This window comes from Manis pentadactyla, chromosome 10 (genome assembly GCF_030020395.1).
Source record: "Manis pentadactyla isolate mManPen7 chromosome 10, mManPen7.hap1, whole genome shotgun sequence".
Lineage (NCBI taxonomy): Eukaryota > Metazoa > Chordata > Mammalia > Pholidota > Manidae > Manis > Manis pentadactyla.
The window spans coordinates 119,577,423-119,591,479 of record NC_080028.1 but is presented as its reverse complement, the minus strand read 5'-3'; the positions used below and the strand labels follow the sequence as shown (position 1 = coordinate 119,591,479).

Genomic DNA, 14,057 nt, shown 5'->3' with positions numbered 1-14,057 from the left:
GAGGAGAGTTTATACTCAGCTGTTTAAACCCATGTAAAAACTTTATCAGCAGAGAGCTAAGACATTAGTGAAGAAAATATCTGATAGTTACTTAATGTTATCTTGGACAGAACATAAAAAGACTTGTCAAAAACCTTTTGCCTGACCTCTTTTAGTGGTCTATTTGTTTTAAAACTCAGAAAGGATCGGTCCATCTTTTAGGGCTTGTGGCTGAGACTTAGCTGTCCAAGACTCAGCTCCCTTTCTCTCTCTTTCTTTCCCAGCATAAAGCTTTTCTGTAGTTAATAGTCCCCTTTGCAGCTAGGTGAGGCCATGTGACAGAGCTTCAGGCCACCGAAGCGATGGATGTGTTTCCAGGCCTGGCACATGAACTACCCTAAGTCACTCCTCTGGGCTTTCTTTCCTTTATGGCTGTCTCGGATCACAAGCCTCACGCTGAAACTGGAAATTATATCCATTGGAGATGGCAGAGCCTCCAAAAGGCTGGGTCCTCAAACAGTTTTACAGAGCAGTTCTCCTACCCCACCTGAGCAGGAAATATCTACCTTGTACTCTTAAAGAGATAGAAATATATTTCTTGATCCTCAAACTATTGAATTTTGGGGGTTTGTTACTGTAGTATAATTGTGCTAACATAGGGACTGTTAAAAAGAAGAGACTCTTCCATGATTATGGAATGGAATCAAAATGTTTGTGAGGCCAGAGAGTTCTCTCAGAGGAAGGGATGATCAAGTTTTTACTATTGCTACTGATAGAATAGTTCTGGAATATTTCTGTGTTAACACGTAGGCCTGGATGGCCATACAAGATTCACAGCAATCAGAGATCTAATCCCCTGATAATGAGGACAAAGGACATGAAAAGGCTCAGATGAAGCAGAGAGCATGGACACAAGGCCCTTTCCATGTTGGATGTGCCCTTCTGGCCCAGAACAGATGAGGTCCCTAAGTGTGGTTTGCTGGCTTTTCATACTATCAGGAGTGAAATAATTATGAAACACCTTCAGTTTATCCCCAGAGAACTACATAGCTTAAATGACATTGCTCAGGGAGCTGTGCCTCCTAGATCCTGGGTCTTATTCGCTATAGGTAATCCTTAGCTAAAGATATCAGGGAAATTTATGAAATGTCAGGACATTTCAGAAATAAAGTCTCTTCTTCCTAGTATATGGTAACAGCCTACTAACCCACAGGTCCCCCTAGTAAGGAATTTAAACGTATAGGGTCACCTGCTTCTCTCTTTTTCTGCTAGTGGTATTTCCTCAGGTGAATGGACCCCAGTACACTCTTTTAGCTGCTTTCTTATAATTTTGTAACTGCTAGAAGAGAAACAGATCAATTATACATTACGTATATTGCCAAAGACTGCTTGGCTAAGGCCGAAAGGAAGAGAGGCTCATTTGGGCTTTTTAGCAGCTCTGTGTTTATTAAGCTGTGCATTTTGTGCTAAAGAAACTGAGGCTTGGAGATAGTTTAGAGCCTACTGATTAACACAGCTAGTGAGGGGCCCGGTGGGACCCCTGGACTAGGACCTAGGTGTTGTGACTCTGTGTTCAAAATCCGCTTCTCCAACTCAAGTTACCTCCCCAGTGAGTGGAGGTTCTTTGCCCATATTCTGATTACGCTTCTCTGACATCCATCTGCTTCTGCTGAGAGCGTGTTCGTGACAAAAGGTGGTATAATGACTAGTAAAACAAACACAGAAAAGTTACTTTAACCTTTCCTCAAATTCTCAGTCTTCCATTTCAGTGTGGTAGTCCTAATAATTGGCATTGGTGGGGGAATAACGGGAAGACCAAAGACAGGAGAATTCTCTGAAGAGTTAAAAAAAATTACAGTAGAAGGAAGTAAGCAATTTATTTTATTCAGTTCACTCTTAAGAACTGCTTCCCAGACTTACCATCTTATTAAACAAACTGATGTCCATCAGAGCAGAAAACTGAACAATGAATGAAAGGAACAGAGTCTGTTTCCTGAGCTGCCAACTTTCAATCAAAAACAATAGGTGTGTGTGTGTGTCTAAGTCAATATTTAAAACTTGTGAAATGCAACAGGAACTACAATAATCAAGATACATTCCACAAGGATTAAAAATATATGTAGTCCTAGATTGAGGTAGAATAAAAATGAATGGAATTATTTCCAAATTTTCCACCCTGAAATTTTTAAGATAATGATGTTTTACTCTATTAACTAGAGTAAATCATCATTTTTTATATCCCTAATAACTAGCACAATGCCTGGCTCGTATCAGACTTCCAAGCAATGTTTGTACTACTGGAATTTTCTAACCACTCTTGGTGTATCCGTGTGGGTTTTCTCTCACATGAGCAGGTACAAGCCAGCCAGCAGGCTCCTGCGACCATTCACAAAGGAAGGGAAGGCACAGTGGTTTAACAGACTTTAAAATCACTTTCTTAGCTGAAAGTTTGTTCACTTTTCCCTTAACAGCCTGAATATAAATGAACTCCTTGTGTTTCTGGAAATATTATCTTACATGCTTTTTAAACCTTATCTATATGCCAGTTGACTAGCCTAATGGTTATGCCTCTACTATATGGAGTTCTAGCTCCAATACAAGTTTTTACATTATTTTCAATACACTACTACATATGAAAACAATTTTCATTAAAATTAAAAGTTGTAAGTTTATTGTGTTGGAAATTACAAAAATATACAAATGAGAATTAAATTTATCCATAAGCTGACAGTTTCAAGCTGTGCGTGTGTAACTGCTAATGTTTTGACGTTTCCCTCTGTAGATTTTCTATGCTTATGTATATCTTTTTGCCATTAAAGTTCATACAATATATTCAGTTTCAAACTTAGCCTTTCTGTTTCTGTATCTGCCCAGTTTGGATCCTTTGACTAAACTGACCCTGGCAATTAAGCTTTATTACTATGGGGCCCAGAAAAGTAATACCTCAATTATTACACAAAAGAGATGAGCAGGAAGGCTTGCATTTCAGTTATTTGTTATTGCTACGCAGCTTAGTTTACTGTGTGTGAGGTATTATTCCAAGCACTTAGATGCATTAATTAACTTAATCCTTACATTAACCCTATAAGGTAGGAATTGTTTTCACCACTGTTTTGTACAGGCAGAAAAGGGCACAGATTAGTTAAGTATCTTCCTAAAGTTCACACAGCTAGTAAGTAAAAGGGCTGGGGTTGGATCTGAGCTGTCTGAATCCAGAATTCATGTTCTTAACTGCTAACTCCAACTGCATCTCAGAGTCCTGACTCTCTTTTAGGATAGGGTTCTGAGGAAGAGAGTAAATAGCTCTAGGGATGCCTCATGAACTTGGCACTACAAAGCTATAGGCCTTAGCACGACAAAGCTTTGGGGCCTTAAATGAGGGTCATCTATGGTCTAGTTCAAAATGGGGGAAGTAGAGCTGCTGGCAGAGTGGCTTTTCCTCAAAGGATTATGGCCAGGGAGCTCAGCAAGAGAGACTTGGACAGAACTGTGGAGAGCTGTCATGGCGCCGTGGGCCAGCAAGGCTGGGGTAGAGCATTCTGCTCAGCACTCCTGTCAGGCTGGGAGGACAAACTGCAGTGATGGCAGCTGCAGACTGGTAGACACTGGGTCTCTTACCAGCCTGGGAGAGGAAGGCTGGACCACCCCTCTGTTGTGCTGCATAAGTTGTTATGTTAAGATGATGGGTAAGGGGCTTGATATGACGGGAAGAGAAGGAGTGTCAAGTGTATGATAATAAACCATTTGTCAATATGTTTAACGGGGCTCAAGTCAATTCTAATATAACTTCAGTTCTAAATAAATACAGTGGTGGGGATAAAAAGATCTACTACACTTACATAACCACTGCCATATCATTCAGTAGTTTTTTGACATAAATGAAGTAATAGATATGTTTGCAATTTCACACTTTAGAGCAAGCTTTTTTTTTTCTTTTGGTATCATTAATATACAATTACATGACCAACATGGTGGTTACTAGAATCCCCCCATTATCAAGTCACCCCACATACCCCATTACAGTCACTGTCCATCAGCGTAGTGAGATGCTATAGAGTCACTGCTTGTTTTCTCTGTGCTATACTGCCTTCCCCATGCCCACCCCCCTACATCATGTATGTTGATCCTAATGCCCCTTATTCCCCTTCTCCCTCCCTTCCCACTACCACCCCGCTCCCAGTCCCTTTCCCTTGGCAACTGTTTGTCCATTCTTGGGTTCTGTGAGTCTGCTGCGGTTTTGTTCCTTTCATTTTTGCTTTGTTCTTATGTTCCACAGATGAGTGAAATCATCTGGTACTTGTCTTTCTCCTCCTGGCTTATTTCACTGAGCATAATACCCTCTAGCTCCATCCATGTTGCTGCAAATGGTAGGATTTGTTTTCTTCTTATGGCTGAATAATATTCCATTGTGCATATGTACCACATCTTCTTTATCCATTCATCTGATGGACACTTAAGTTGCTTCCATTTCTTGGCTGTTGTAAATAGTGCTGCGATAAACATAGGGGTGCATCTGTCTTTTTCAAACTGGGCTCCTGCATTCTTAGGGTAAAACCCTAGGAGTGGAATTCCTGGGTCAAATGGTATTTCTATTTTGAGTTTTTTGAGTAAACTCCATATTGCTTTCCACAATGGTTGAACTAGTTTATATTCCCACCAGCAGTACAGGAGGGGTCCCCTTTCTTTGCATCCTCACCAGCATTTGTGGTTCCTATTCTTTTCTATGTTGGCCATTCTAACTGGTGTGAGCCGCTCATTGTGATTTTAATTTGCATTTCCCTGATGATTAGTGATGTGGAGCATCTTTTCATGTGTCTGTTGGCCATCTGAATTTCTTCTTCGAGAACTGTCTGTTCATATCCTGTGGCCATTTTTTAATAGGGTTATTTGTTTTTTGGGTGTTGGGGCGTGTGAGTTCTTTACATATTTTGGATGTTAACCTCTTGTCGGATATGTTATTTACAAATATATTCTCCCATAATGTAGGATGCCTTTTGTTTTGCTGATGGTGTCCTTTGCTGTACAGAAGCTTTTTAGCATGCTATAGTCCCATTTTTTCATTTTTCATTTTGTTTCCCTTGCCCAAGGAGATGCATTCAGGAAAAAGTTGCTCATGTTTATATTCAAGAAATTTTTGCCTATGTTTTCTTCTAAGAGTTTTATGGTTTCATGACTTACATTCAGGTCTTTTATCCATTTGAGTTTACTTTTGTGTATGGGGTTAGACAATAATCCAGTTTCATTCTCTTGCATATACCTGTCCAGTTTTGCCAACACCAACTGTTGAACAGGCTGTCATTTCCCCATTGTATATCCATGGCTCCTTTATCATATATTAATTGACCGCATATGGTTGGGTTAATATCCGGGCTCTCTAGACTGTTCCATTGGTCTGTTGTTCTGCTCTTGTGCCAGTACCAATTTGTCTTGATTACTGTGGCTTTGTAGTAGAGCTTGAAGTTGGGGTGCATAATCCTCCCAGCTTTATTCTTCCTTTTCAGGATTGCTTTGGCTATTCGTGGTCTTTTGTGGTTCCATATGAATTTTGGAACTATTTGCTCTAGTTCGTTGAAGAATGCTGTTAGTATTTTGATAGGGATTATGTTGAATCCGTAAATTGCTTTAGGCAGAATGGCCATTTTGACAGTATTAATTCTTCCTATCCATGAGCATGGGATGTGTTTCCACTTATTGGTATCTTCTTTAATTTCTCTCATGAGTGTCTTGTAGTTTTCAGAGTATAGGTCTTTCACTTCCTTGGTTAGGTTTATTCCTAGGTATTTTATTGTTTTTGATGCAATTGTAAATGGAATTGCTTTCCTTATTTCTTTTTCTGCTAGTTCATCGTTAGTGTATAGATTTCTGTGTATTAATTTTGTAACCCACAACTTTGCTGAATTCAGATATTAGATCTAGTAGTTTTGGAGTGGATTCTTTAGGGTTTTTTTTATGTACAATATCATGTCATCTGTAAACAGAGGAACAAGAATTTTTTAAATGATAAATAATTCCTCATAATGTTGAACAACCAGCAACCTCAGATAACATACCATAATCTGCTCGATTCAATCTATGTGACACTCAGGAATAGGCAGCATTAGTTTATATTGATGAAGTAAGAATGGGGTTACTTCTGTGGGTAACTGATTCAGCAGGGAGACAGGAGAGCCTTCTTGGCAGGCTGTTGAAAATGTATCACGATTTGGGTGGTGTCCACAGGGGTATATGCATATGCAAAAATATATCAAGCTGTACACTTAAGATTTATGCCCTTAACTGTTGGAGTATTATTTCCAACAAAAAAAAAGATGAATAATCAAATGGAGCCCAAATATTCAGGACCACTTTGCTTCCATCTTAGAGGAATTTCTTCCACCAAACGGCTTGATAGCCTATATCAAAGGACACAAACTTTGATCCAAGGGATAAATCCAGCCTACTGCCTGTATTTATGAATAAAATTTTATTGAAAACAACCATGCTCATTCATTTATATATTGCAGATACTGCTTTCATGGTATAATGGCAGAGTTGAGCAATATGAGAGAAACTGTATGGTCCACAAAGCCTGAGATATTCAGTATCTGGTCTTTCACAGGAAAAATCTGCTGTTTCTTTGCCTAGATAACATTTAGGTTCCCTCCCAATACTGAGATTTTGACCGTATGATTCTCGAGTCCAGGACATTTTCTTCTGGAAGCATCTCTAGAACTAATGCTAATCTCAAGATTTATTACACGTAAATAGAAAGTAAGTGGACTGTAGCATTTTTTGTCTTGATCGTGAATCTCCACCTTATACTTCTATTTTTTAAAAAAGAAACAGGATGAGAAAAGATATGTAAATGTTTTGAATATAAACATTTTTTAAACAGTTAAATGAATTTGACTGGAACTTGGTCCATGCCTCATAGGAGCAACGGGCGTCCCTCTTTGTATGCGGAGGATGACAGTGACATGCACAACAGAGGGATATGGAACCAGAATTTTATTCCTGTCTGTTTTTAGGATATGAAGGTAAAAAGAAACAAAATTGGCAGAGAACCACCCTGACAAATCTTCCAGCTCCACCTCTGCAATGCCTCAAGTCTGCTTAATATTTCTTACCTTGAGGCTGTGGACACCTGCTGCTTGATTTAAGGCATTTGGAAAGGGAGCAGCTTGCTCTGGGTGAAACTGCTGCAGAATAAAAAGCTTCAAGAGGCAGCTTTTCTTTGCTTTAGTTGTATGTTTCACCCCTTCAGTGTTTCTCCACTTTTTGGTAGCTTCCTAGGGTTTCACAGCTTCTATTCTTAGTCTGTGATATTAATGATGCCGATAGTCAGGCCCTGAGACTGCTGTTTTAAGAAGTCTTTACTGCTATAATCTTAATATAACTCTTTTGAGTCTCTTGGGCTTTTTGTTTTGTTTGGCTCTCTTTTACCTTTGCCCTGTAGAAGCTGCAATTTGCCATTTCTTGCTGCTACTCACATTTCCTTCCCTGCTGATGATACTTTGAATTAAGGCCGCTATTAAGTTACCATTCTATTTCTCTGCGACAACCCTGTCTCCAAACGCTGTAGGGAGAGCCTTTCTGGCAACCTGCTGTTCACAAATCAGGAACTACAGCCAAAGCCAAACAATTCCTTTGTCGTAAGCATTCAGACATACTGAGCGCTGCCCATGTACTGAGAATACATAACAGAAGGTTCCTACCCTCTACAAGCTTACAATATTGAAGATGTGTAAGCTCTTAGGGAAAATAGAGTAGTTAAAATTAGTGAACAGAGTGATATTAACAGCCTCTAAAAGAGAGTCCAAAAATGCCCAACCAAGAGCATCATCTGAAAAATTAAATCTTCAGCTTTAAAGCTATGACCTTAATCTTCCAGTTGCTCTCTGGAAACACTCTACAACTGCTTGAAGTTCTTTATAGAGTTCACAGAGAGAGCCTGATAATTTGTCATTCAGCTATATTTCTCCGGGCCTTTGGCAAGACTGGATCTGGTGTGCCACAGCTCTCCGGCGAGGGTGCTGCACCTCTGAGCTCGGAAGAGGGGTCCTGCAGGGCTGGGAGCCAGACTTCTGATGCCAGTCTACGGTGCCGACATCAGTGTGGCTGGCGCAGTGAGTGCTGGCGGAACGGAAAGTGGGGTTCACTTGCTGCTCTGGGAAGGAACTGCCTCTGCAGGGGGAGGATGTGTTGCTGAGCTGATGTTCCCAGGACACTAAGGCAGGAAAGAATCCCAGGGGAAGCATACAGGGAACACACGGAAAGGAGCATGTCTCCTTTTCTGTCTCCACTTCCCAGTCTTCCTCTGTCACCCTGTGGGGAGGGATTGCCACTCCAGCGTGAAGCCTTGCTGACGCGATGCCCACAGGAACCATAGCAGTTGGAAGCCCAACAGCAACCAGCAGAGAACAGGAAAGAGCAAGCCTCTTCCTCCTCCTCCAACTTAGCAGGCTCCTCTGGCTCCCCTCGTTGTCAAAGCTTGACGGGCAACCGTTTGTATACAACAAAAGTGGTTTGCAGAGCCCTATTGCAAAGAGGAGGAGAAAGTAGGTTTGGAGCTGAGAGACAGTAACTTAACAAATAGTGTAATTATTTTCCCCACAAGGCTCTGTTCTGCTTTCCCTGACTATATTGAAATGATGATGGATTTGAGAAGTGCACAGGCTTTCTCAACTGTGCTTGGACCATTAGACTATCCAGGAATGAAGAAGAGAAAGGGAAAGGAAAAGAAAGGTTTTGAGGACAGGGCTGTAGATAATGCACTAGGCATGACTTCACTTCCAACTTGAGACACTGTCATTGGTTGGTAAACATGTTCTCAGTATGTGGGAATGGGAGACAATGCAAAAAAAGTGAGTAGAAAAAGGGGCAATCATTTCACAGCGAGGCTGTCCCCACCTCCCACACATCATACAGTTGCTCTATACTGTTTATCCTGTCCTCACATCCTCTGTAGTGCCCTGGGTAGAGCATGATATATAAAATATGTAGAATAAACTGGGCACTTTCAAATAAAAGCATCGGCGAGCCTATGCTTACAATTCTCCATGCATGGAAGCCTCAGTGTGGTTTCTGTTTGCTTTACTGGCTGCATGCTAGGCAGTTGGCTGGCATCTGGCACGTCCGTTGGTGAAGCACACAAGCGGCTCTACTTCCTTATTTCCCACAGGCAGTATTTATAATGGCAAGACTGTGTGTCCAGAATTCAAGCTAAGAAAATAGGGGGGAAAAAATCATGAGCTGAGTGCTTCAGCCTTAGACTTTATTGAGAACCGAAGGTAATGATTTCACAGGCAAGCATTTTTTGCTACAGGTAATAACAAAGAGTGCTTGTGTGCTGTCTGAGGGGTGAACATGGAGAAGGTGTAACCAACCCAATGGACCAGACTTATTTTTAAACTCTGTGAAATACATCATCTCAATCATTTAATGGAAAATAATGCACTTTAGAAAAATAGAAGGAATAAATAACCAAGTTACAGTTATAGAACACCAGATCTGTTTATCAGCATTGAGGAATGGGTTGTTTTAATTATGTTTAATTGAACTCCTTTAATTATGATTTCCAGAAAAAATAATGCCATATTTTTTGACAGCATTATAATGCTTTGAAATATGGATGGTAAAAACTGATTCCTAAATATACTTTTGTTAAAAATTTTCCCTTTTATTTCAACCAGCAGTTTGTTCAGATTGTTTTATTTTTCACATCCTTGCAATGAAATTGGCCATATTATATATCTTTAAGAACTTCAAAGAACTTCAAGAAAGATACAGCTAAGTGTGAATCTTCCTCTGGTACTTATGAGTGAGGTATTTTGGATAAAACATATAAATAGACCCAAAGTTTAGTTTCTTTTCTAAACGGGGAATTAAAATTAGCTTAGGGTGATTAACTACTTCAACACTCTGACTTGCCCCTATGAACCACCAAAATATTAGCTATTGTTACTACTAGCAGCATTATTACAAAATTATGTTTATCATTATTAGTATTACAATTAGCCATATAAGCATTGTCATAGTTATTTTGCTAACTACATGTATTGTTTTTCTAGCCTAATTTACACTTGCAGTCTCCAAATCGTCACTTGGTTTCCTTGCCCATGTGTCTTGCCTGCAGGAGCAGCAAGCTGGAGAAAATAAAACTCCATGAAGGGGAGTGAGCACAAGGCTGTTCCACAGCTGTTCCAAAAGACGCCGGCACGTCAGTGGGCAACATTCTGCATCCAGTTTGGACTTACCCACTGGGGTGGTGGCTCACTATGGGCAAACTGAGTTTGCATGTCTGATGTGACACTTTGGTGATCAGGAAGGCATTTCAGGTCCACCTGGCATCACCTAGCAGCACCAATACCAATGAAACAACCACTTGCCTTCCTATATACCAACAATTACATGGGGAATCAGTCAAAAATTGTACTCGATCTGTAAGCCTACTGAGGAACGCTTTGTAATCTGTCATTAGATCAATATTCAAGGGTGTGAACGTTCAGCACTGCAGTTAAGTGAAAGATTCCTAGTTTAGTCCTATTAACTGCCCAGGATACTGCTAGAGCTTATGGGATTTCTGCAAATGATTTGAACAGGCTTTTGCTCTCTCTGAATAATAACACACTCGGGACATATATAGGACAAGTAGAATTTGGAGACACATATGGCAATGCTACAAGGTGGAAGTAATTTAGAAAAATTTCCTTAGGTTTTGGCTAAATTACTTAAACTAATTCGTAATCTCTTTCCTGAAATGTCAAATAGCTGTGACATGTTGAAATGAAATGCTTGGTTTTAACCACTTGGAAGTGAAGTTCCAGGACTCCAGCATCTGCTCCTGTGCCAAGACTGTGACTAATGCCTGCTGTTAGTGTTTCTGGGAAAGGGTGGCACTCTTGGGGCATCTTTTCTTAGTAATTAAAGAATGTCTTTAAAGTCACTGTCCATGGAGGGGAATATTCCTTCCAAGTCTTCTTCTCTACTCAGAGCAAACATCTAGTTTATAATCATTACACAGCATAGAAGACAATTATTCTATAGTCCCAGCACTTGCACCTAATACAGAAAATAATCACTCAAGAAGCGAAGGGTCAGATGCTTTTGTTTTTATGTTTAAGAAATATTCTGCAGGTTCATGAACTGCTCAATTGTAATGGTAACTGATGTAAAAATGTAAGCTCACTCAAGACGCTCTGACAACAGCTTGAACTTACACATTTCTTTTCATCCTTAATGACCTTTTTTAAATTCAGGTACGACGCACAGACCTTAGGATGCCTCTATCAGCCCAGCCATGTTGAGCAACGTCACATGGCAAGGACTGCCGGTAACTTTCAGAAGTTGAGGGTTAGCATCTGACCGAGCATCAGCAAACACCGACGCTCTTAGTTCAACCATAAGGAACGGAAGGCCGCCCCTTCCATAGTCTCCACGTGGGAACACAGCCCTGGCTGATACTTGGCAGTCATAGAAACCGTAAGGCAGGGAAGCCACGTTCAATCCACAGAAACAGGTATGTGTTGTTTTAAGCCACTAAGTCTGTGATAATATTACATAACAAAAAAAATTAATACAAGGTGACGATAATCAAAGCCTGATTTACTTCTCCAGTTTCTTAATTAACCTCTTTGACTATAAAGTTGGTCTTACTGGATTTCATTCGCTACTCTGAGGTCACTTTCTAAAATACAAACCTGATTATGCTTTGCTTGAATCTCTCCAGTGTCTCTCTGCATTTTCTGAAGACCCTTCATCGTCTGTTTTCTATGTCACTCTCCCGCCTTGTTCTGCCTGCTTTGCCACCACCTCACATAAGGCTTTACTCCATGGAAGACTTCCGTCTTTGCATATCCTGCACATATCCCTCCTTTGCCTTTCAATTCTCAATTTAGGCATGGCTTCCTAAAATTAGGTCATAAGCTTCTATGTGCTACTGTAAAATTATAAAAAAAACTACGTAACTCTGATATTGAATTTATCAAACTGTATTAAAATTGCCTATTGACTTATGTATCTCTCCTGTTGACTAAACACATCTGGGGAGAAAAATCACAATATGTTTATCACAAATCGCCACTTACATACAGCACTAATGGCTAGCATATAGTTTGTAGTCAGTAGATATCTCATGAATGAAGGTTGTACATGTTTCCAACCTAAAAAGAATGTTGTTCAAATCTCCACTGAACTGATTTGTATTGCATCCCCCGTTTTATAGTCATAACTATTGTCTCTCTCTTTTTTTTATTTCATTAATCTAAAATCAGTAATTTTGAAATTTGCCAGATTTGAAGACCCATCATGGATATTTCTTTAAAATGCAAATGTTTCTTCCTCTTTGATACCCATTGTGTGAAGCTGTATAGGGGAAGAACTACAAATCTATTATTTTAGCCAATACTCTTTGCAACTGTTTTGATTTAACAAGTTTAGAACACAGGTTTTAAATGATTACATAGTATTGACTATTGCACACCTGAGTCCTACCTGTGGGTTTTAGTTTGCATGTAAAGCCAATGAAATCAAGCCACATGAATTGCCTACCGTAACTAGAATTGCCCAGAACTGAGCCCCAATGACTTGTCTCTGGCTCACCAGTTGCTTTTCTGTTTTCCCACTGCTCAGTTCCCAGAACCCTTTTGTATACTCACCATGTTGACTTCCTCTAGGACCCACCACATCACCATTTTTGAGGTGGCCATTGCTTGATATTGACACATTTTTTTCTCCCCTCTTATTTGCTACTAAATTACCCCAAAATTAAACCTTAACCCAAGGAAGCTCCTTACTTCCTAGAATGCAGTTTTCTAATTTACTTCATACTCAGGTGTTCCTCGGTCACAAAACAGCAATTCCTGAAAGAATGTTGATATTGTAACTGTGTAAAAACACTTATCACATTTTAAGCAAATGCAAGATTTTTTCTTTTTTACTTTCAATTATCATTTTTTCTCATGGGGCTTACATGCATAAGTAAAATCAAGACACAGCTAAATAGTTCCCATGGTTTTATAGAACCTAGCAGTAAGATTTTGGGGAGATAGAAAATGGGTGGGCAGCAGGGAGCTACACACCCAATATGGATCTCCAGTCTTCAGGCAGTTCCAGATCCCAGTTCCATTCACTACTGACTGGACCACTGTGGGCAAGTGACTTAACTGCTCTGCACTTTGATTCCCTCATCTGTAGAAATGGGGACAATAATAGGGTTTTGTGAAGAATGTAGGTTTCAATATAAATAAATTGCTTAGGGAAGTATCTGGCACACAGTAGGGTTAATATTGAATTAAAAATATAGGTGGAATGATGTTAAATCAACTTTGTGAACAATTTTAAATCAGCTCACAATGGCTTAAAAATACAGAATAACAACTGAGAACATATCATTAACTTGTAACTGGGAATGCAAAGGTGGAGTTGGGTCATATCAATCAGTTGTTGAGAAATCACCTTCCTTCTTTTCCTCTTTTCTCTTAGATTTATCCCTTTTGTTACAAGGATGGCTCCAACCACAACTGAAAGATGGCTATCAGCAAAAAAAAGGGGACTTTTCTTCATACTCACTTAAGTGGAGGACAAAGAATGGTATCCTATCTCTCTTATTTAAGGAAAAAAATAGAATTTTCTCAGAAAAGTTTGGCATTCCAGCCCTGCAGCAGCCCATTCCAGGAGAATCACTGATAGGAGGGATGGTGTTTTCTTTAAACAATCCAATTCTGCCCTTGATTTGAAGTCAATTATAAAAACTAATTAGGGGAGAGGTAAGTCAACTACAGTGTTCACTACACTTCATTTTTCAATTTTAAATGAAGAAGATGGATTAAATGATTGGTAAAATCCTATCTATGTCCACTATTCTATCAGATCAGACATTCTTAACCATTTACGACACCTCAGAATAATTAAGAAAAAGGCTACATGTAATTAGTAAGACACTGAAGAGTTGTGTATAGTTGTACATGTGTAACATATATTTGTGCTTTTGGTAGCACATTATGTAACAGTAACTACTGAAAACTTTGAAGTAGTGGTAAGAGTAAACAATAGTTTAAGATCTCTATTGTGATCTCAGACATTGCTAATTTTTGCCTACA

At 39.6% G+C, this 14,057-nt stretch overlaps 1 long non-coding RNA gene across 1 annotated transcript; it reads left to right on the top strand.

Annotated features, from left to right (window-relative positions):
* Positions 1-7,476: 7,476 nt before the first annotated feature.
* Positions 7,477-13,805, top strand: LOC130679195 (uncharacterized). The gene is made up of 3 exons (XR_008992277.1): positions 7,477-9,248; positions 11,217-11,476; positions 13,441-13,805. It is a non-coding gene; the product is annotated as an uncharacterized LOC130679195 (long non-coding RNA).
* The last annotated feature ends 252 nt before the right edge of the window (positions 13,806-14,057 follow it).